The sequence below is a fragment of the Mobula birostris genome, chromosome 26 (genome assembly GCF_030028105.1).
Source record: "Mobula birostris isolate sMobBir1 chromosome 26, sMobBir1.hap1, whole genome shotgun sequence".
NCBI lineage: Eukaryota > Metazoa > Chordata > Chondrichthyes > Myliobatiformes > Myliobatidae > Mobula > Mobula birostris.
Genome location: NC_092395.1, coordinates 28,045,809 through 28,069,199, shown reverse-complemented (window position 1 = coordinate 28,069,199; position 23,391 = coordinate 28,045,809). Strand labels below are relative to the sequence as shown.

Genomic DNA, 23,391 nt, shown 5'->3' with positions numbered 1-23,391 from the left:
ATGGAAAGTTCAGTAAAACGCGGGAATGTCTGGGCCGCTCCTACTCGATGTGAAAGAGGGAGGATTCTCCCTGTGTCCCTCAGGTCTCGACCCCAGTCTGTGTCGATCAGGATGACAGACAACTACAGTTTTCATTTGGCAAAAAGTCCCAAACGCTTGACGGAAGGCAGAATCAGACAAAAAGTAAATAAACGCCCGACATCCAGCAGGTCAGGACGGCTTAGACAAAGAGACAGATACTGAGGGGTTGTCTTAGGGAGAGAGGTTGAACACGCCTTAGTCATTCACCAAACTCTGGCCACATTTAAGTGTTTAGAAAATGGAATAAACATGATCTTCTATGTCACCCAGTCTTCCAAACATCCATAAATTTTGGATTGTTTTCCAGTATTTTCTACTTCTATGACAAATTGCCTGCTTGGTTAAAGTACAAAATCTGTTTAAAGTACAAAACTTTGTACCAGAAAACTACAGCTGGAAGGGAAGTCCGCTGACCATAGAGAGGGCAACTGAGTCTGTGAGATGGAAAGGTGAGAAGAGACTCAGAGGTAACATAGTATAGAGCAGATGGGTTGAATGGCCCGTGCCTGTGCTGTAGGCAGCTCCCAAGTCTGTAAAACTGAAAGGATGAAATCACCCCACACTGTGGCACAGAGAGCAGTCTCATTTCTGCTGAGGCCAACACAACGTGATGGACTTACTGTATGGTGGGATCTCTCTCTCTGGCATATGATCCTCTCCCAGCTACGTACTGTTACAGTCAGACTTCGCTGGTTCCGGGTCAAGCAGGTAGACCGTGTATATACCACTGCTCATTCTCAGCTTCTCTCTGAGTCATGGTCACTTAGTGCCTGTTCGCTTTATGTCCAGAGTGTTCCAACTAGTGGTGTACCTTGTCTAATCCCTGTTAAGAGGCATTCTTGGGGAAGACACACAACTAAAATCAAATCTATATTAGCAATGCGGATTTTTAACAAAAGTCCCAAGTCACTTAACAAGATTGTATAGATAATATTTTACACTGTGGTGATATCAGGAAATAGAGTCATACAGTACAGAAACAGGCCCTTTGTACCATGCTGGATCATTTAAACTGGCTAGCCCCATCGACCTACACTCAGACCACACCCCTCCATACCTCACCCCCATCCATGTACCTATCCAAAGTTCTCTTAAACATTGAAATTGAAATTACGTCCACCACTCAGTGGCAGCTCATTCCATATTCTTACCACCCTCTGAGGGAAGAACTTCCCCCTCATGTTACCCTTAAACATTTCACCTTTAAGGATGTGATTTTGAGGTACTTGGAGGCACATGATGAAATAAGCTGCAGTCAGCATGGTTTCCTCAAGGAGAAATCTTGCCTGACAAATGTTTTGGAATTCTTTGTGGAAATAACAAGCAGGATAGACAAAGGAGAATTGGTGCATATTGTGTACTTGGATTTTCAGAAGGCCTTTGACAAGGTGCAACACGTGAGGCTGCTTAACAAGTTAAGAGCCCATGGTATATACAAAGTGAAAAAATAGATGCCCCTTTGAAGAGGGAATGTGCTAACATGACAGTCAATGATATAATTTTAAAGTCAAAACATCTGTGCAAAGAACCTGATCTGTACATAAACAGATGGTGACTCTCATTGCTGCTCCATTAAGGCAACCCTATGAACGATACATTTGGAATTCCTTAATAAAGTGATATTTTTATGCTTAGCCTTAAAGCAGCTAGAATTGCACACAAATTGGTCATTTAGCAAGTATTTGCATCTGTAAAGATTCTACTGACCATACACTCGAGGTATAAATATCCAGTAATCAAACCAGAACAATTCTACACTTGCTTTCATATTTGAAATTTGTCACAGCTACAAATGTATAACCACTGCAATTGCATATTTTAGAATTAAAAGGACCTTTTCTGTTGTAGACACCCAAGATCAGAATCAGCTAAATGTTTAAATATGTTTTTCACCTTGCAATTGACTTTAGAAAGATGAATAAAGCTATTATACACTCCAAATGATTCTGCTCCATTGCACCAATGTTGCTAAATTGAGCTATTACACTTGAACTGCAAACCAAAAAAGTTAAAATCTTAAAAAAGATCAACACAATAAAAGCTCTAATGTCATGGATCTTTATGTCCTCGCTGTCCACGGGAATGGTACCGGAGGATTGGAGGGAGGCGAATGTTGTTCCCTTGTTTAAAAAAGGTAGTAGGGATAGTCCTGGTAATTATAGACCAGTGAGCCTTACGTCTGTGGTGGGAAAGCTGTTGGAAAAGATTCTTAGAGATAGGATCTATAGGCATTTAGAGAATCATGGTCTGATCAGGGACAGTCAGCATGGCTTTGTGAAGGGCAGATCGTGTCTAACAAGCCTGATAGAGTTCTTTGAGGAGGTGACCAGGCATATAGATGAGGGTAGTGCAGTGGATGTGATCTACATGGATTTTAGTAAGGCATTTGACAAGGTTCCACACGGTAGGCTTATTCAGAAAGTTAGAAAGCATGGGATCCAGGGAAGTTTGGCCAGGTGGATTCAGAATCGGCTTGCCTGCAGAAGGCAGAGGGTGGTGGTGGAGGGAGTACATTCAGATTGGAGGATTGTGACTAGTGGTGTCCCACAAGGATCTGTTCTGGGACCTCTACTTTTCGTGATTTTTATTAACAACCTGGATGTGGGGGTAGAAGGGTGGGTTGGCAAGTTTGCAGACGACACAAAGGTTGGTGGTGTTGTAGATAGTGTAGAGGATTGTCAAAGATTGCAGAGAGACATTGATAGGATGCAGAAGTGGGCTGAGAAGTGGCAGATGGAATTCAACCCGGAGAAGTGTGAGGTTGTATACTTTGGAAGGACAATCTCCAAGGCAGAGTACAAAGTAAATGGCAGGATACTTGGTAGTGTGGAGGAGCAGAGGGATCTCGGGTTACGTGTCCACAGATCCCTGAAAGTTGCCTCACAGGTGGATAGGGTAGTTAAGAAAACTTATGGGGTGTTAGCTTTCATAAGTCGAGGGATAGAGTTTAAGAGTCGCGATGTAATGATGCAGCTCTATAAAACTCTGGTTAGGCCACACTTGGAGTACTGTGTCCAGTTCTGGTCACCTCACTATAGGAAGGATGTGGAAGCATTGGAAAGGGTACAGAGGAGATTTACCAGGATGCTGCCTGGTTTAGAAAGTATGCATTATGATCAGAGATTAAGGGAGCTAGGGCTTTACTCTTTGGAGAGAAGGAGGTTGAGAGGAGACATGATAGAGGTGTACAAGATAATAAGAGGAATAGATAGAGTGGATAGCCAGCGCCTCTTCCCCAGGGCACCACTGCTCAATACAAGAGGACATGGCTTTAAGGTCAGGGGTGGGAAGTTCAAGGGGGATATTAGAGGAAGGTTTTTTACTCAGAGAGTGGTTGGTGTGTGGAATGCACTGCCTGAGTCAGTGGTGGAGGCAGATACACTAGTGAAGTTTAAGAGACTACTAGACAGGTATATGGAGGAATCTAAGGTGGGGGCTTATATGGGAGGCAGGGTTTGAGGGTCGGCACAACATTGTGGGCCGAAGGGCCTGTACTGTGCTGTACTATTCTATGTTCTATGTTCTATGGTATTACAGGAAGGATACTAGCATTGACTGATTGGCAGGGGGCAAAGAGTGGGAATAAAGGGAGCCATTTCTGGTTGGTTGCTGGGGAGTAGTGGTGTACCATAGAGGTCTGTGTTGGGACTACTTCTTTTTATGTTATATGTCAATGGGTTGGGTAACGGAATTTATGGCTTTGTGGCCAAGTTTGCGAGCGATGTGAAGATAGGTGGAGGAGCAGGTAGTTTTAAGGAAGCAGAGAGGCTACAGAAGGACGTGCTGGACGCGCTCTGGTCGACCACCGTGGTTGGTCCCAGGCGGCGGGTCGAGGAAGTCGGAGAGGATTGAATGGTGGAAAGAAGACTCCATTAGTTGAGCTCCAACTGTTGTGCATGAAGTGGTTGAACTTTGATAAGTCTGGCGCCTTTTACTTTCCTTTTATATTTTATCTCTATTAATTAAATAATCAAAGTAAGAGTTATAAAGTGTAATCATTTAATCACATATGGTGTATTGTCTGTCATTTGGCGGGGTGGGGTACATCACACAGCATTTACACAAACTTGATTACCCAGCTTGGTGGTGCCAAAGGCTGCTCCCCCTAGACGAAAGCGAGCTGAGCGAGCCTGAGGCTTACCAGGGGGCTACACACACTTGCAAGATCCTTTTTGATACCATCAAAATTGGCCCTATTGACATATAACCAATATGTGATCAAAGAACAGATTTTGGGAAATATCTTATTGAAAGAGTGAGACAGTCCAAGAAGAGAGAATGAACTAAACCCATTGGTTGATTGGAGAGATTAAAATCAGGACCAATTAGAAATGAAGAGATCTTGGAGGGCTATGAAATAGAGGAAACTGCAAAGGGATACACCCACAGAGAAATTTGAAAATAATGATAGGATTTTTAAAATTAATGAACGGCTGTACTAAGAGCCATAGTGGGTCAATGGCAAGAAGGCTAATGGATAAACTCCATCTTCTCGACTCATTAGTCTCGCTTGGAAATAATTTTTTTCCTTAAAAAAATTCACGGTCTGAATTCACTAAAGTTTGAAAGAATGTGAAAAAATGTAATTAAAATGCACAAAATTTTGATGGATTCAGAAGTCTAAAAACAAGATGGATGTTTCCCTTGGCTGAGATCTTAAAATCAGGATTCACAATCTCAGGGTATAGGTTAAGATATTTATGGCAGAGTGGAGGAGGAATTTGTTTAACCTGAAGGTAACGAGCATATGAAATGTTCTACTACAGAAGGCTCTGGATACCAATTCACTGATGTATTTGTGAACGAGATGGGAGGTATGGTTTTGAAACAAGGGATTGGCACTGAGTGGTGGAGCAGACTTGAAGAGCCTGAGTAACTATTCTTGCTACTCTTTTACTGTTTTGATGATTCTATCTGAAAAAATGTTTGGCACTCAAGATAAACTGAAATGTTCAAGGAGAATTCAATGAGCAACTGGAATTTGTAGTTTGTAACCAGATATACAAATGAGTTAAACTAGTAAACTTGGTAAATTCATTATTAATGTCACATGTACTGAGGTACAGTGAAAAACTTTGTTTTGCATCCCACAGATTGTTTCATCATATTAAGATAGTGCATAAGAAAAGCAAAAAACAGGCAGACGGTAAGGACAAGGTCATGATGAAGTAGATTGTGAGGTCAATGTTCCACCTTACCATACAAGAACAAGTACATTGGCACAAGTAGAAATAAATTTGTGTGGTTTAATAACCATTACACATTTACAAAATGATCAAGCTTGGAATTAAATATTCCACAATTCTAACTTTAAAAAGAAATATTCAAAAATGGAAAAGGTAGAGGAAGAAAAAGGTATTTCAGTAGAGAAAGGGGATCTAAGCTCAGGAAATCAGTAATAGTGAGGACCAATTCATAAAATGTACTGTATTAAAGATGTTTTTAGGTCATTATGTTGAAGGAACAAAGAGGGACAAAACAAAGTTTGGATTGAGAATTGTGCAGTGAGAAAGTAATTAATAAACTAGTACTTACCAGGTACTAGGTAGGGTAGGAAGGGTGTTTATGATAAAAATAAAATTTCATATAGAGATTTAATGAAGTTCAGTCTGAAATCAAGATCTTAAAAAAACAAAGCAACTACGATGCATAATTTGGCAGAGATTAAGTTACAAAAACCAAATAGAAAAGTTATACAGCCATGCCTAACAAAGGTAATTATGATATTAGATCAAGGAAAAAAAATGCAGTAAGCCCAAAATTAGGAAAATTTCAGACTTCAGTAAAAGAGGATCAATAAGTTGACCAGAGAATGGAATGTAGAATATGTGAGGAATCTGGCTAGAAACCAGATCAGACTGCAAAAGCCTTTATTGTTATAGATAACAAGCAAAAGATTAGGGTCTGAGGTAGGCATAATTATGTTGGGGAATAAGAAAATGACAGGGAATAAGGTCAACTACAATCTTGTGTTTTTCTAACATGGAAGAAGACAGAACTATCCCCTTGGAAATAGCACAGACAGGTCTAAAGTGAAGGAAGGATTGAAATAAATTAATATGTTTCAAAATGCTGTTGGGGTAGTTAATAGGACCGAGGGAGGCAGTAAATTCCTAGGAGCTGAAAAGTGAGTTGGGTGTACAATTAGTTGATGCGCTGGCTGTCATCGTACAAAATTCCATGGTTTCGAGGATGGATCTCATAGGTGGAACATGTGCACATGTCATCTTGCTTCTTAAGAGGGAGAAATAAAGTGAAGGAATATAATTAGCCTGACCTGAGAAACATGGAAAATATTCAAATCTATTACTCAGGAAGTGGTAACAGGGCTCTCAGAAAATTTATAGGAGGACCGAGCAGAATCGATACGGACGTATGAAAAGAAAATTATTTGACTAATCTGTTGTGCGAGATTGTAAATAGCAGAATGTATAATAGCTAAGAAGAGAAAGTAGTGTATTTAGACTTAAGGTGCCACATAAGTAGTTATTAAACAAAATTAGTGGGAATGGGATAATACAGTGTTGTGGATGAAGAATTGGTTGATACAAAAACAGAGAGAGGAACAAATTGATCATTTTTGAGAAGGAGAACTGTGACTAATGAGGTATAAAAGGGATCATTGCTGAGACTCCAGCTGTTCACAATCTATATCAATAATTTAGGTGAGTGCAACATATAATTATACTAACATTTGCCATTAATGCAAAATGGCTGGCAGTACGGGCTGTGAACAGAATGTAGAAAGCTTCAGGGGACTTTAGGCAGGTTGAGTCAATGGATGAGGTGAGGACATGGCATTTGGAATATACAGTACTGTATAGTGTTCATCTGAGAGGTTGGTAGGCAAATGAGAAAAACATTTTTTTTCTAAGTGGTGAGAGAATGAAATATGTTAATGTTCAGAGGACCTGCCTTTCTGAGTCACAGAAAGTTAATATCCAGTTTAGCAAGAAATTTAAAAGACAAAGATTAAGTTAGCCTTTATTGAAAAAGGACTTGAGTACAGGAGTAAAGGTGTGTTCGGGCCTTGGTGAGATTGTGTGCAGAATATTGTGTTCAGATCTCGTCTCCCTACCTAAAGAAACGTGACTCCAAGTCAATCATCCCATGTACCTTTAATCTAAAGGCCATGGCACTCAGGAACTTGGGCTATGTTATTATTTTTTGGGACTGTATATTTTACTGAATTGCAATTAAAAGTTCTATATGTGCTTTGTGCTGTGTGTGACTGTTGGTATTGTGTTTTCCACTTTTGTCCCAGAGGAACACTGTTTCATTTGGTGGCATTCATGTGTATGGTTGAATGGCAATTAAACTTGAACTTGTGATTTGTGAAATAAGAATATATTTGTAACAGAAGTAATATTGAACATAAAACTATATAGGATGAGAACAGGTCCTTTGGCCACAAAGTTTGAGCTGACCATGATGCCAAGTTAAATGAATCCTATTTACCTACACATGGCACATATCCCTCCACATACCTATCTATATGCCTGTATGAATGCTTCTTTTTAAAAAAAAAATTTCTGCTCAGCATAACAAAGCTTTCAATTTCCAAGCACATTTACATTTCTTCCCCTCACGGATATCAGCTATCAGAACACTTTCATCAAAACACAGACATCACCACCACATCCTATACAAAAGCCCTGATTAGTATAGCAGACAGGTTTACAGCTACATATTGTAGAAAAGGTTGCCATGTTTTCTGAAAACTATTTGTTTTTGAATGTACCATACATGTTAAAAGGTCCAAAGGAATGTATCCCATAATTAATTTACGCCAACCAGAAAGTCCAGGGGCCTTATCGGATATCCAACAAAGTAAAATGTTCTTCCTCGCACAAAAAGTCATAATGTATTATTAATGCACATCAGAAAAAACTTTTTAACATTCTGACTTTTTGTGTGAGGAAGAACATCCTTTTTGTATGAATTCTTCTTAAAAGTTACTACAGGTTGAGCACCCCTTATCTGAAATTCCAAAATCCAGAATTTTTTTTAAGTACTGTTGTGACTTTACAAATGCTGGAAATTCAAGCAACACACATCAAAGTTGCTGGTGAACGCAGCAGGTCGGGCAGCATCTGTAGGAAGAGGTACAGTCGACGTTTCGGGCCGAGACCCTTCGTCAGGACTAACTGAAGGAAGAGTGAGTAAGAGAAACTGAAGGAAGACTGTACCTCTTCCTACAGATGCTGCCTGGCCTGCTGCGTTCACCAGCAACTTTGATGTGTGTTGTTTGAACTTCCAGCATCTGCAGAATTCCTGTTGTTTGCGTTTTTTAAAATTCACTACTGCGAAGCCTCTTCTGGTGATGCCTACACCGAAGAAGTTTAGATCCTCTCTTCAACGAGAGTTCAGTGAAACCATCTCTCACTGCTTCCCATCTGTAATTTCTTCGGCTCTTCAACTTTTCGACCACATTTTGACTCAGACGCCATCATTTTGGATCTCCCCCTCCCCCTCCCACTTTCAAATCTCTTACTAGCTCTTCCTTCAGTTAGTCCTGATGAAGGGTCTCGGCCTGAAACGTCGACTGTACCTCTTCCTAGAGATGCTGCCTGACCTGCTGGGTTCACCAGCAACTTTTATGTGTGTTGCTTGAATTTCCAGCATCTGCAGAATTCCTGTTGTTTGCGTTTATTGAAAGAATGGATTTGTCAATGTCAAAGTGAACGTGTGCTGCTTAATAGTATGCTGATCATGAAACAAGCAAATATCTACCACAATGAATTGAAAATTGAAGGGAATTGTGAATATTCAGCAGGCTGATTGCTGAAATTTAAGAAAAAGCACAACATTAATTTTTTAAAGATTTGTGGTGATAAAGTGTCTTCTGATCACGAAACACTAGAGAAATTCATTGATGAATTTGCCAAGATTGTCGCTGATGAAAATCTAACATGCTGAATGGCTGTATCAATACTTCAGTGTGATGAGGAAGGGTAAGGCAAAGACTGCTTAGCAGTAGCACGTAAATTCAGAGTCAGGAATGATGGCGTTGCCAAACAGCTACTGACTGTTCACCTGGGCAGCTGAGATAGTGATAGTTTACCTTTCTGATGGTTCAATGTACACATTATTGTTCCAGGCACGAAATTATTAAAAATGTTATATAAAATTACCTTCAGGGTGTGTGTGTGTATAAACTGCATATGTAATGTAAATAGATTTCGTGTTTAGACTTGGGTTCCACCCCTAAGGTACCTCAGTATATAGGTGCAAATATTCCAGCATCTGAAATCCGAAACACTTCCAACCCCAAGCATTTTGTATGAGGGGTGCTCAGTCTGTATCTCATATAATACCATCACCTTTTTTGGCAGTCACTCTCTGTAAAAAAAAAACCTGCACTCACAAATTTCCTTTAAACATCCCCCCCACTCATCTTAAATACATAATCTTTGGTGTTTGACATTTCCACCATCAGAAAAAGATCCTGACCATCTACCCTAACAATTTTACATTTCTTCTATTAGGATTCCCCGCCCCACCCCCAGCCTCCTTTCCCCCAGAGAAACCAATGTAAAGTTGTCCAACTATTAGCTCATTAATTAAACTCTCTAGGCAATCCCAGTGAATCCTTTTTGCATCCTTTCTTAAGCCTCCATATTCTCTCTGTCATGGGGCAACCAATATTCCAATCAAAATTTTACACAGCTGTACTATATCTTGCCAAATTCTATATCTCAGTGCCCTGATTGATAAAGGCAAGTATGGTTTATGCCTTCTTTAACAATCTATTTACTTGTGTTGCCACTTTCATGGAACTTTGGACTTGAACATCAAGATCCCTCTGTATATCAATGCTCCAAAGGTCCTGCCATAGTCTGTATACTTTCCTCTTGCATCCTATCTCCCAAATTGCAGCACCTCACACCTATCCTGACTAAGTTCCTTTGCTATTTCTCTACCCAAATTTCCAACCAATCTATTCCCTGCTATATCCCTTAGCAACCTTCTCCACTATTCACAACTCCACCACTTTCCAAGTTCTCTAAAAGTTTGAGCATTGAGCCACCTATATCTTCATCCAACACATTTATTTGTATTACAAACACTGATCGTTTTGAAAGACCATTGGTCAGAAAAACTCTTCTCTACAACTACTCTCTGCGTTCTGTGGAGAAGCCCATTTTGAATTTAATCTACCAAGTCTCCTTAAATCCCATGTGCCTTAATTTTTGGATCAGCCTACTCTGAGGGATCTTGCCTGTGGCTTTATTAAGCTCCAAGTAGACAATATCCACTACTTTATCCTCACCTAAAACCCCAATCAAGTTTGTAAGACATGATCTCCCCAACACAAAGCGATGCTGACTATCCCGAATAAATCTATGCTTTTCCAAATGAAATTTGATCCTATCCCTAATCATTTTCCTACCACTGTTATAAAGCTCACTGGTCCATAATTTCCTAGCTTGTCCATATTGCCCTTCTTGAACAAAGGAACAACAGTCAATAGTCCTCATTTCTCTGGGACTTCACTCGTGGGGATACATGGTTACAAAGATGTCTGTCAAGGCCCATGCCGTCTCCTCTCCCGCCCCGCTCAGAATCCTCAGATTGATTCTATAATTGCATGGGGACTTATTTATGTGTGTTTCCTCCCACAGTCCAAAGACATATGTAGGTTAATTAATTGATCATTGTTTTCTTCTTTTATAAATCTTTTTATTAATTACTATTGAAAATCAACAACAAAAAAATACATTGACGTAATCAAATCAACATATCAATATGTACAATGAGTTAATCTATAAACCAAGTTAAACAATATATCAATAATAATAAGAAAAAACAAAATGTTAAAGCTTTTTTTTTGGAAAAAAGGAAGGAAAAAGGACCCCTACTAACTAAAGCAAAAAAAAAACCCAAACAAAATAAATTTTAAAAAACCATTTGGAGCGCAAATCCGGAGCTATACGCCATACAAGCTTCCATTGATCATTGTTAATTGTCCCATGATTAGGCTAGGGTTAAACTGGGGGAAATGCTGGCAGCAGAGCTCAAAGGTCCAGAAAGGCCTATTCCACGTACTATCTCATTAAATAAGTTAATAGATAACAAGAAACAGCTGAGAAAACTGTAAATAGTATAAACCATTGTATCAGACTGCTACAGCCTGCTGTAGTACTAAGGACTTGCAATGCAGAACTAAGTAGGTTTTAAGACAGATATGCCCTGTTTACAAAAATCTGGGCGAATTCATTTCAGCTAATTAACTGTCCAATCTGTCTACTTTCAATCATCAACCAACTGATGGAAGGTGTTGATAGTAAAGCTATCAAGAGGGATTGCCCTCTATAGGGCAATACTAGGTTTGCCCTATAGTGGCATCGAAGAGCTCTGGTATAAAAGAAGTGAGCAGAATCACAAATATCTTCTTAGGTTATAGTTAGCAATGGTTTATTGGGTTAATGTTACAGGACATAAAATTAGTCATCCAATATTGGCAATATCAGTAGAGTGTCTGGAGCACTTCATTCATAAGGTCTTCAGTTTTGGGTGAATGGGAAATTAATGGAAAATCTTGGGTTGTTTAATGTGGAATATGGCCCCAATGTACCCTTTTCTGTCACTCCTTCATGGTTTTTCCTTTTGCCTCTGGTTGACTTAAGCCTTCAAGAAAAGATCAAGAATCCTGATAAAGGGTTTTGGCCTGAAATGCTGACTGTTTACTCTTTTTCGTTGATGCTGTCTGGCCTGCTGAGTTGCCCCAACATTTTGTGTGTTGTGTGTGTTGCTAAGATCAAGATGAAGGTTAATTGTACATCAGAAGTTACCGATAGCTAAGCCATATTCACAAGGCTGAAATCTTGGTTTCTTGTATATCCATACAGATGGTTCAAAAGATCCAGTTACAGATCATTCATGTACTTTTATTTATGGTACAAAGTTTCAGGTGACTACTAAGAAAAGATTATCAGGTAATGTATCAGTATTTACTTCTGAGATGGTTGCAATCGTTCCGGCCTTGGAATGGGTCCCTGATTATGTACTTCTGTGGTCTAATTCGTCCTCAATTTTGATAAATGAAAACAGGTATTTCAAATATTCTTCTGGAGATTGCACATCTACTGTGTCTCGGCTTTTGTATCTGGTATTTATAGGTCTCTACCCACGGTGGGGTTGGAGGAAACAAGGAGACAGACATCCTAGCCAAGCTATCATTTAAAATCCAAAATGTAAATGTAGTAGTGGCTTTGCATAAAGGGAGGTGAATGCCATAATTAAAGAGTCTATTTGATCATTGTGCAACAAAGTTGGGATAAGGAAAGAGAGAGTGGCATTTCTATAAAATTCAGAGGATGGTGGGAACTCAAATGGGAGATGGGTATAACAGGGGAGAAGAAGTTATACATTGACATGTTGGACATACTAGGTTGAATAATTCCGTGTTCAGAATTTGTATGCATGATGCAATCAAAGTAGGGAGCCCACTTGCTTAGAAACGATGCAGCATATCTTGGTTGAAAGCAGATCCTGTGAGCTGAAAGGAAACATCTAATTGCTACATTGAAATCTTTGAGACAGACACAGGTTAACATAGAAAGTTTGTTAGGATGTCACTGCCATCATAATGTAGTTAAGTGCATATTTTTGATGTTATTTAGTTTTTTTTTGGGGGGGGGGGAGGAAATTAGTAGGGATACTTCCAAACACAAGGAAATCTGCAGATGCTGGAATTTCAAGCACACATAAAAGTTGCTGGTGAACGCAGCAGGCCAGGCAACATCTCTAGGAAGAGGTACAGTCGACGTTTCGGGCCGAGGGATACTTCCAGTTCCTTTACCACACACTCCACCTCAGTAGGTGACAGTAATGCACATTATATTGGTCTGCCGACTACCATTAAACTTCATAAGAGAAAATTAATTTTTAATGTCACATCTGAGTCCTATCATTGAAATATTTTCACCTTGATGACCACTGTCTTCAAAGAATCTTCAAAGAAGGTGAATGTAGTTATTCAGTTGTTCCAGCACAGGACATTACCACAGATACTACAAGTGGCAGTGTCTTGAATCCAACTCTTCGAATCTTCACCTGCTGCATCTACGACCTTCCTTCCATTATAAGCCAGGAGTGAAGATGTTGACTGAGGTTTGCACAATGTTACAATTTCACCGCATCTCTTGAGCAAATAAAGCAGGCCATGCCCTCATCCAGGTACAATCAGACATGAGCTTATAAGTAGTAAGAAACATTCCTGAACCAAAGATTGAATAAACATTTCCGGCAGAGTAAACTTAATCACCTACCATGACAATCAAGAGGGTCTACCACTGCTAAATCCCTTAGCACCAGCATCCTGGGTGGTCATGATCAGAACATAGAACAGTACAGCACATGAGCAAGCCCCATGGCCCACAATGTTGTACCAAACCAATTAAATTAGTAATTAAATAGCCTACTAATCGCTTCTGCATAGAAAATGTCCATATCCTTCCATTTTCCACACATTGAAGTGCCTATCTACGCACCTCTTAATAGTCCCTAATGTATCTGCCTTTACCACCATCCCAGGCAGCACGTTTCAGGCACTCGTCGCTCTCTGTGTAAACAATGTATCCTTCACATCTTCTTTGAAATTACCTCCCTCACATAAATGCATGCTCTCTGGTATTAGACATTTCAACCCTGGGAAAAATACACTGTCTGTCTACTCTGTCTGTGCCTCTCGTAATCTCCTAAACCTCCATCAGCTCTCCCCTTGGTCTCTGCAGCTCCTGAGAAAACAGCCCAAGTTTGTCCAACCTCTCAACATAGCACATGCCCTCTAATCTGTGCAACAGCCTGGTAAACCTCTTGTGCACCCTCTCCAAAGCCTCAACATCCTTCCTATAATGGGGCAACCAGAATTGCATGCAATATGCTAGATGCTGCCGAACTAAAGTTTTATAAAGCTGCAACATAACTCCCCAACTTTTGAACTCAATGCCTCAACTAATAAAAGCAAGCATCCTATATACACAGGAAATTCTGCAGGTGCTGGAAATTCAAAGCAACACACACAAAATGCTGAGGAACTCAGCAGGTCAGGTAGCATCATTGAAAATGAACAAAGAGTCGATGTTTTGGGCAGTGATGCTTTGTCAGTACTGGAAAGATGCCAGAATAAAAAGGTGGGAAGGTAAAAAGGTTTAAACCACCTATCAACCTGTGTAGCCACTTTCAAGGAGCTATGAACTTGGACCCCAAGATCCCTCTGCTCATCATCAAAGTCCTGCCCTGAACCGTGTACTGTCTCTTTATGTTTGACCCACAAAGGTGCAGCACTTCATATTTGGCCCAGCTAAACTCCATCTGCCATTTCTCCACCCATATCTACAACTGATCTATATCCTGTTGTATTTTTTGCTTGTGTTCTATGCTATCCACAAAACCACCAATCTTCTTATCATCTGCAAACTTGCTAACCCACTCATCAACTGTATATTTTCATCCAGGTCATTTATATACATCACAAACAGCAGAGGTCTCAGTACAGATCCCTGCAGAGCACCACTAATCACAGACCGCCAACTACAACGTAGAATAAGTCCCTTCGACCACTATCCTTTGTCTTCTATGGGCAAACCAGTTCTGAATCCAAACAGCCAATTCACCACCAATCCCATGAATCTTAATCTTCTGGATAAGCCTCCTGTGAGGGACCTTGTCAAACACATCATTAAAATCCTTGTAGGTAACATCCACCCTTGTCACCTCGTCAAAACACTCAATCAAGTTAGTAAGGCTCGACTTGTTCTACACAAAGCCACGTTGGCTCTCCTTGATTAGGGCATGGTTTTCCAAATGCTCATAAATGTTTCAAAACATAAAACTAATTGAAAGAAAAACATGGGAGTCAGGAGATCAGAGTTTTGTTTTTACTTTTAACGAGGCATGAGTTATTATGATGTAGTGATGTAATAACATATGCCATTCACATGCTTTTGCATATAACTCATAATGAATTATGTAAATAAAAATACTTAATTTATTTACATTACTCGAATATTACTGCAATATTAAATGCACAACACTGTCCTTAAGAAATCTCTCCAGTAATTTCCCGACCACTGACATGAGACCCACCGGTCTATAGTTTCCAGGGTTACCCTGGTTCCCTTCTTGAATAATGGAACAACATTAGCTCCTCACCAGTACTCTGGGACCTCACCTGTGGCTAGAGAGGATGCAAAGATATTGGTCAAGGCCCCAGCAATCTCTTCTTTTGCCTCTCTCAAGAACCTAGGTTATATCCCATCAGGCCCTGGGGACTTATCCATCTTAATGCTCTTTAAGAGATCCAAAACCATCTCCTCCTTTATCCTAGCATATCAATATACTCGGCACTGAACTCCCTACCCTCCCCCCCCATGCCCTTCTCCTCGGTAAATACTGATGTAAAATACTTATTAAGGACCTCACCCACATCCAAGCAAGTGTATCCCCCTTTACCCTCGAGTGCTTCTACCTGCTCCATAGTAATCCACTTGCTCTTGGTGTATGTATAGAATGTCTTGGGATTCTCTTTAACCCTAATTGCCGAGGACTTTTCGTAGTCCCTCCTGGCATTCCTAATTCCCTTCTTGACTTCCTTTCTAGTTTCTTTTTTAATCCTCAAAGGCTTTTTTGATTCTAGCTTCTTAAGCTTTACATTCTTTTTGACTAAGTTCATCACCTCTCTCAACATCCAAGGTTCACTTACCATGCTATTTTTGTCCTTCCTTCTGACTGGAATATACTTGTCCTATACTCTGTCTTCAAACACCATTCACATGTCAGATGTGGACTTGCCTAAAAGCAGGTGTTCTTAATTAACTATCCCTAGTTCCTCTCTAATGCCCTCATAATTTGCTGTACTCCAATTTAAAACTCTCCCACAAGGGCCATACCTATCCTTATCTATAGCTATCCTGAAAGTTAAGGTGTTGTGGTCTCCATTCCCTAACTGCTCACCCGCTGAGAGGTTGGTCGCCTGGCCAGGCTCATTACCCATCATAGGTCCAATACAGACCCTCCTCTTGTTGGACTACCTACATATTTAAGAAACTGGATGCCCCTAACAAATTCTGCCCTACCTAATCTCTTGCACTCAGAAGGTCCCAGTTAACATTAGGAAAGCTGAAGCTCCCAATACTGCAGTTTTTGTTATTTTTACACCATTTGTTTTTACACCTTTCCTCAGACTGTCTGCGTATCTCAGTGGCCGTTGGTTGTGGGGGTGGGGAGGGTCCCTGGGGTACAATCCCAGGGTGATTGCACTTTCCTATTTTTGAGTTCTACCCATATAGACTCAGTATACAAGCCCTCCATTATGCGCCCCCCCCCCGAGTGCAGCTGTGATACTGTCCCTGATATATAGTGCAACTCCCCCACCCCCTTTTACCTCCCTCGCTATCCATTCTAAAACTTTGAAACCCTGGGGCATTAAGCACCCATTCCTGTCCCTCCCTCAATTGTCTCTGTTACGGCCACAAAATCATAGTTCCGTGTACTGATCCATGCTCCAAGTTCATTGCCTTTATCCATAATACTCCTAGCATTAAAATACACACACTTTAAACTATCCATCCCATTGTTTGTATTACTTTGCTCCTGCCGGTCTTTTCTGACTCTGACATCTACCTTTTTCTCAATTCCTCCACTTTCTGACCTAGTGCTCTGGTTCCCATCCCCCCACCAAACTAGTTTAACCCCCCCCCCCCCCCCCACGTGTGTTGCACTAGCAAACCTCCCAGCCAGGATACTGGTTCCCCTCCAGTACTGGTGTAACCCATCCCTCTTGTACAGGTCACCACCACCACTGCCCCTGGAGAGGTCTCAATTATCCAAAAACCTAAACCACTAGCCCCTGTACCAGTACCTGAGCCACTAGTTCATCTGTATTATCATCGTATTCCCTGCCCTGTCTAGCACGTGGCACTGGGAGTACCTTGGAGTTCCTGTTCTTCATCCTCTTTCCTACTCCCTATACTCATTGCATAGGACTTCTTCCCCCTGTCTACCCATGTGTACCAGAACCTCTCGGTGCTCACCTTCCCCCTTGAGAATATTCTGCAGCCACTCTGGATCCTAGCACCTGGGAGGCAACACACCATCCTGACCTCAGAGAATCTCCTGTCCATCCCCCTAACTATCGAGTCTCTTGTCGAGACTTCACCCTTCCCTGCTGAGCCTCGGAGCAGGCCACAGTGCCACTGGCCTGGCTGCTGCTCCTGTGCCCTGATAGATCATCCCGTCACCCATCCCAGTGGCATCAATAGGGGTTTACTTGTTGCTGAGGGGAACGCCCACAGGGGAACCCTGCACCAACTGCTTCCTCCTCTTACTTCTCCTGGTGGTCACTTGTCTACTGCGCTCTGGGTGTGACCACGTCAGTAAAAGTTTCACCGATGAGGTTTTCAGCTTCCCGGATTGTCCTGAGTACATCCAGCTCCAGCTCCAGCTCCAGGTCAGTCAGGAGCACCTTCTGCAGATGTAGTCATCAGGGAGCCTGTTAGACACCCTGCAATTCCACACCTTACAGGAGGAGTATTCCAGTGCCTCACCTAACATCCTGTCTACATTGAATTAAGGACTAAGGTTTTACAGACAACAACAAAAAAGCTCACCTGCTCTTACCTGAGCATCTTCTCTGAAATCTTTGAGTTTTGCAGTCATCTAGGTTACTTACTCAGCTACTTCGCGTTAATTTTGGCTCTGTCTTCTTAAGCTTAAGTTTGACAATCAAATAAATGTTTCCAAATGACTCAGCACCCTTAGCCTCTGCATGCTCTTGCCAAGGCCTGTTGAGCTAAAGCCTCCCACTCTAACCCTGGCTCACTCCAACAATGTCTGCTCCCACAATGGCCACTCTACTCATACATAGCTTCTTTTTGCTGGCCCTTGTTAAGCTGCCCAGTCTTCCACTCCGCAGACAAGTCCTGACAGGCCCTACTTGCTTTTTTAAAACTGACACATAAAGTCCACATGGGCTGTCTCCAACTATTGACCACAAACTCAACTGGATCAGCTGCACAAATACCACAGCTACTGGGGAAGGTCAGAGACTTAGTAAACTGTACTGAATAATTCACTTCCTTACCATCTAAAGATCTTGATATAGATGGAAAGATATACGTTTCTTAAGAAATTTATACTGGGACCAGACAGCATCCATCAGAATAGGAGAAGTGAGTGAGTATGTGAATATCATGAGAGGAGTCAGGCAAGGTTGTGTCTTTTCACCAGACTTATTCAACCTGTATAGTGAAAATATCTTGAGAAGTATCAAAGACATCAAAGGATTCACAATTGGAGGCCATAATATAAATAACATCAGATATGCTGATGACATCGTACTAATAGCTGACTCAGAAACAAAACTTCAAGAACTACTCACTACAGTGGCAACAAAAAGTAACCGCAGAGGCCTCTCAGTCAACACCAAGAAGACAGAAAGCATGGTCATCTCCAGAAAGACAAACATCCCACAACGTATGATCAAGATCGGAAATACAAACATCAAACAAGTCAACAAATTCAGATATCTTGGCTGCTTAATAACAAGTAATGGCAGGTGCGACACAGATATCAAATACAGAATAGCAATGGCGAAAGAAGCTTTCTCGAAAATGAAGACCATATTAACAGACAGAAAGATGAGCACGTACACTAAAAACAGAATACTGCAGTGCTACATTCATTCTATCCTGACTTATGGAACTGAATGCTCGACCATTTCTCCAGCAATGGAAAAGAGACTAGAAGCAGCTGAATTATGGTTCTACAGGAGAATGTTAAAAATATCATGGACCACACACACATTAAATGAAGAAGTTCTCAGAAGAGCCCAAGCAGTTCAATCACTCATACCAACAATAAGAGAAAGACAACTCAGATTCCTAGGACACATCGTGCGGAAAGATGAACTAGAAAAACTCATACTCTCTGGAAAGATTGAGGGGAGCAAACCTAGAGGAAGACCTCGGCTTATGTACATCAAAAGCATAGCCAGGTGGCTACACATCGAGGAAATGGAAGTCATCCAAAAAATGAAGGATAGATCTCTATGGAAAACCATGGTCACCAAAGTCCGCATCGGATATCGTACCTAGACAGACAGACAGACAGGCCATCTTAAGATATTTCACCACCTACAAGGCACAACAATACACTTGCTGGAAGAGTGCAGTTCCAGCAAAACTCCTGAAGCTTGACACCATCTAGGGTTATGCAGTTTACTTGTTTAGTACCTAGCCCACCACCACATTCATTCTCTCCAGCACAGTGCAGTGTGTACCACCTTACATAGGCTACATTGCCAACTTCTCCAACAGAGGACAAGGGTTTGAGGTGCACAGGGACACCTCCATCTGTATGTTCTTCACCAGTTCACACACAGTCCTGACCAGAAATTACTGTTCCTTTATCATTGCTGGGTCTAAGTCCAGGCATCCCCTATCCACCAGAGGAACTAAAGAGGCTCAAGTACAATTAACATAGGACAAAAAGGGCTGCCATTGTTAGCAACATTCAGATTCCAAAGAGCAAAATATATAGCGAAAAAAAAAACTGAGAAACTACAAGATTGAGAATCATAGATAAATCTGAGGTCATTTGGAGGAATGCGTACATGTCCTGGAGCCAAGCCTCTGATTCCCGGTAAGACAGGAATCGATTCTGATTGGAGCCTAACCATTCCTTTAGGTCTCATAGGAAAGATACATATTCTGGCTGGGATATATTCTCAGATGGATATCATGATAAACATTAAGTGCCTGTGGGTTGAGTCAGTGGGATGAGGTGAAATGTAACATGGGGGCAAAGTCGAAAAGGATGATGAATACTGAACTGGAGGTGAAGAACTTGAATGCATGCAGTATACAGAATAAGGTAGATGATCTTGTAGTGCAGTTAGAAATTGGGAGGTAGGAAATTGTGGGTATCATTGAGATGTGACTGAAAGAAGATCAAGGTTGGGAGTTTAACACCCATGGATATACATTGTATCGAAAGGTCAGGCAGGTAGGCAGAAGAGGTGGGGTGGATCTGTTTGTAAAAAATAGAATCAAATCCTTAGAAAGAGGTACAATAGAATCAGAAGATGTAGAATCCTGGTGGGTAGCGTTCAGAAACTGCAAGGATAAAAATACCCCAGAGGGAGTTTTACACAGCCCCCTCAATAGTAGACAGGATGTGGGATATAAATTTCAATGGGGAATAGAAAAGGCATGTAATAAGAGCAATGTTACAATAGTCATGGGGGATTTCAATATGCAGGTAGATTGGGAAAATCAGGTTGGTACTGGATCCTAAGAGAGGGGATTTGGAGGATGCCTACAAGATGGCTTTTTAGAGCAGCTTGTGGTTGAGCCCGTTAGGGGAAAGGCAATTCTGGACTGAGTGTTGTGCAACCAGATTTGATTAGTGAGCTTAAGGTAAAGGAACCCTCGGGAGACAGTGATCAAAATATGATTGAATGATCGTCCTGCAGTTTGAGGTGGACGAGCTAAAGTCAGATGTATCAGTATTACAGTTGAATAAAGGGAGTTACAGAAGCATGAGAGAGGAGCTGGCCAAAGATGATTGGAAGGGGACACTAGCAGGGATGATAGTAGAACAGCAATAGCTGGAGGTTTGGGGGCAATTCAGGAGGTGCAGGATAGATACATCCTAAAGATGAAGAAGTATTCTAAAGGAAGGATAAAACATCCAAAAGTGACAAGGGAAATCAAAGACAGCATAAAAACAAAAGGGAGGGAATATAATGTAGCAAAAATTAGTGGGAAGTTAGAGGTTTAGAAAACTTTAATAACAAACAGAAGCCAAAATCAATTAAGGAGAGAAAAGGTGAAATATGTGGGTAAGTTAGCCAAAAATACCAAAGAGGATATCAAGGCTTTTCAGATATGTAAAGAGTAAAAGAGAGGTGAGAATGGATATTGGACTGCTAGAAAATGAAGCTGGAGAGTTAGTGAGGGGGGACAAAGAACTAGCACTAGAATTAGACATAGGTAATATGGTTTAAATTTTCTTTCTAATATTGATAACTATGATCTCAAAACTGGCAAGCACTAACTTCTAGGAAGGCCTACTCATCAGCATTTTCCCTGCAAATTTTTATCCAATTCCCTTTTGAATCTGTGTCCCTCATACATTCAAGGATCATCTTCTGGATCACAGCAACCTGGCTTGATAGGGAAATTATTGTTGACTGACTCCACCCCACCACCTCCTGGTTCTATGCTACCGATTATCTAAAAATTCAGGTTCCTTGCCTGTCCTCCTCCGTGAGGACAAGAAACTCTGCCTTCTAGTGATGTCATCCGAGACAGTCAACATAATATAGCAGCTCCAAAGACTCCTTCTGTCAGCATCCAATTTTTTAATGTGTTTCCATCCATATCCTGATAAACATGTCCTTTTCCCACTCCTCCTTAGAACGTATACAACCAGTTAGTCAGAATGAAGGGTAATGCAGTCATAACCACAATCCGTCTTACCCCGAGCAGGGTCAAGTGCTCTTACAGACAGAAAGCCTGCTTTCCGGTCAAATTATAAATGTGTCCAAGACTATATTCAGTTTGAAGAACACTTCTGAAATCCCATGTGAAATCCTTTCATACAGTCTTAACTTTCTTGGCTTCAAGCACTGAGATTGGTGCTTGTGCAGGGCTTGAAAGGAGCTTTTCTTGTTGCAGTGACCTTTGCTTAAGCAGCAATTGATGAGAGATATGGAAAGAACCAGGCTGTGTGAGACAGAATGGAGGAAAATACACAGCAAGAGAAGACAGAGACAGAAAGTACACAGAGATAAAAAAAAAAGGATGAGAGAGAGAGAAAGAGAGAGAGAATAAACTTGGAGAGATAACTGAAACACAAAATGAGAAAAGTTAGAGAACAAAAGACAGAGAAGGATGGTGAGAGAGGCTAAGGTAGACAATGACTCCATTTAGAGAAAGAAAGATAGAGAAAGTCAAAAAACAAACATTACAAAAAAGCTGAGAGTAAACTAAGAGGAGAAACAGAAAGACTAGAAAGTAGAGAGTGAAGGATCAGCGATGGAAAGAAGCCAGTGAGAAATACATGGGGAAGAGTGTTGAGAGATGGAGAAAATGGAGTCTCTTGGATAATTAGATGAAGATTGAGGCAGACATTCAGAGAGTGAGAGGCAGACTAATGAAGAAATGGAATGGGCAATAAAACTATTTAATGAATAAACCAGGGAAGGAAAGCTAGAGAGAAAGGAAAGTGGAAAATTGAGCTAAAAGTACAGAAAAATCAAGAAGACAGCAGGAATAATATAGTCAAAGTTAGGCATGACAGGGAACTACCTTTCAAGCTTTTATCTTGAATTCTCATAAGGTCATAGAATCGTAGCGTTAGCTAGCTTGGAAGAAGGCCCTTCAGCCCATCACTTTCATGTGAACCAAGATGCCTTGCTTAGCTAGTCCCAATTGCCCATGTCCCTCTGAACATTTAATTTCCATGAACCTATTCAAATGTCATTTAAACATTGTAATTGTACCTGCCTCTGCTACTTCCTCTGGCAGCTGATTCCAGTTATGTGGTAGGTTGTACCTAATCAATTTTATAGAGTTTTTCAAGGAGGCTACCTGGAATTTGACAAAGGAAAGGCAGTGAATATTGTCTACATGGACCTCAGCAAGGCCTTTGACAATGTCTCACATGGAAAGTTGTTCAAGATGAAGTATTAAATTAGATTAGGCATTGGCTTTGTGGGAGCAGCCAGAGATTGGCAGTAGATGGTTGTCTCTCTGGCTGGAGGCCTGTGACTAGTGGAGTGCCGCAGTGATCAGTGTTGGGTCCGTTGTTGTTTGTCATCTACATTGGCGATCTGGTTGATAATGTGGTTAACTGGATCGGCAAATTTCCAGATGACACCAATGTTGTGGGAGTAGTGGACAGCAAGGAAGGTTGTCATGGCTTGCATGACCAGCTGGAAAAATGGCAGATGAAATTGAATGCAGACAAGTGTGAGGTGTTGCACGTTGTGAGGTCGCACCAGGGTAGGACTTACATTGCAAGTGGTAGGGCACCGGAGAGTGCAGTGATCTGGGAATTCAAGTCCATAATTCCTTGAATGTGACATCACTTGTAGACAGGGTCGTAAAGAGAGCTTTTGACTCCTTGCCCTTCATAAATCAAAATATTGTGCACAGGAGTTTGGATGTTATGTTGGACATTGGTAAGGTGAAATTTAGAGTATTGTGTGCAGTTCTGGTCACCTACTTACAGAAGATATATCAATAAGATTGAAAGGGTGCAGAGAAAATATACAAGGATGTTGCCAGGACTTGAGGT

General features: G+C 41.1%; 1 protein-coding gene across 5 annotated transcripts in view; it reads right to left on the bottom strand.

Moving 5' to 3' along the window:
* The window catches only part of LOC140188203 (3',5'-cyclic-AMP phosphodiesterase 4C-like), a 273,810-nt gene that overhangs the window by 142,140 nt on the left and 108,279 nt on the right, over positions 1 to 23,391 (bottom strand). The window lies entirely within an intron of this gene.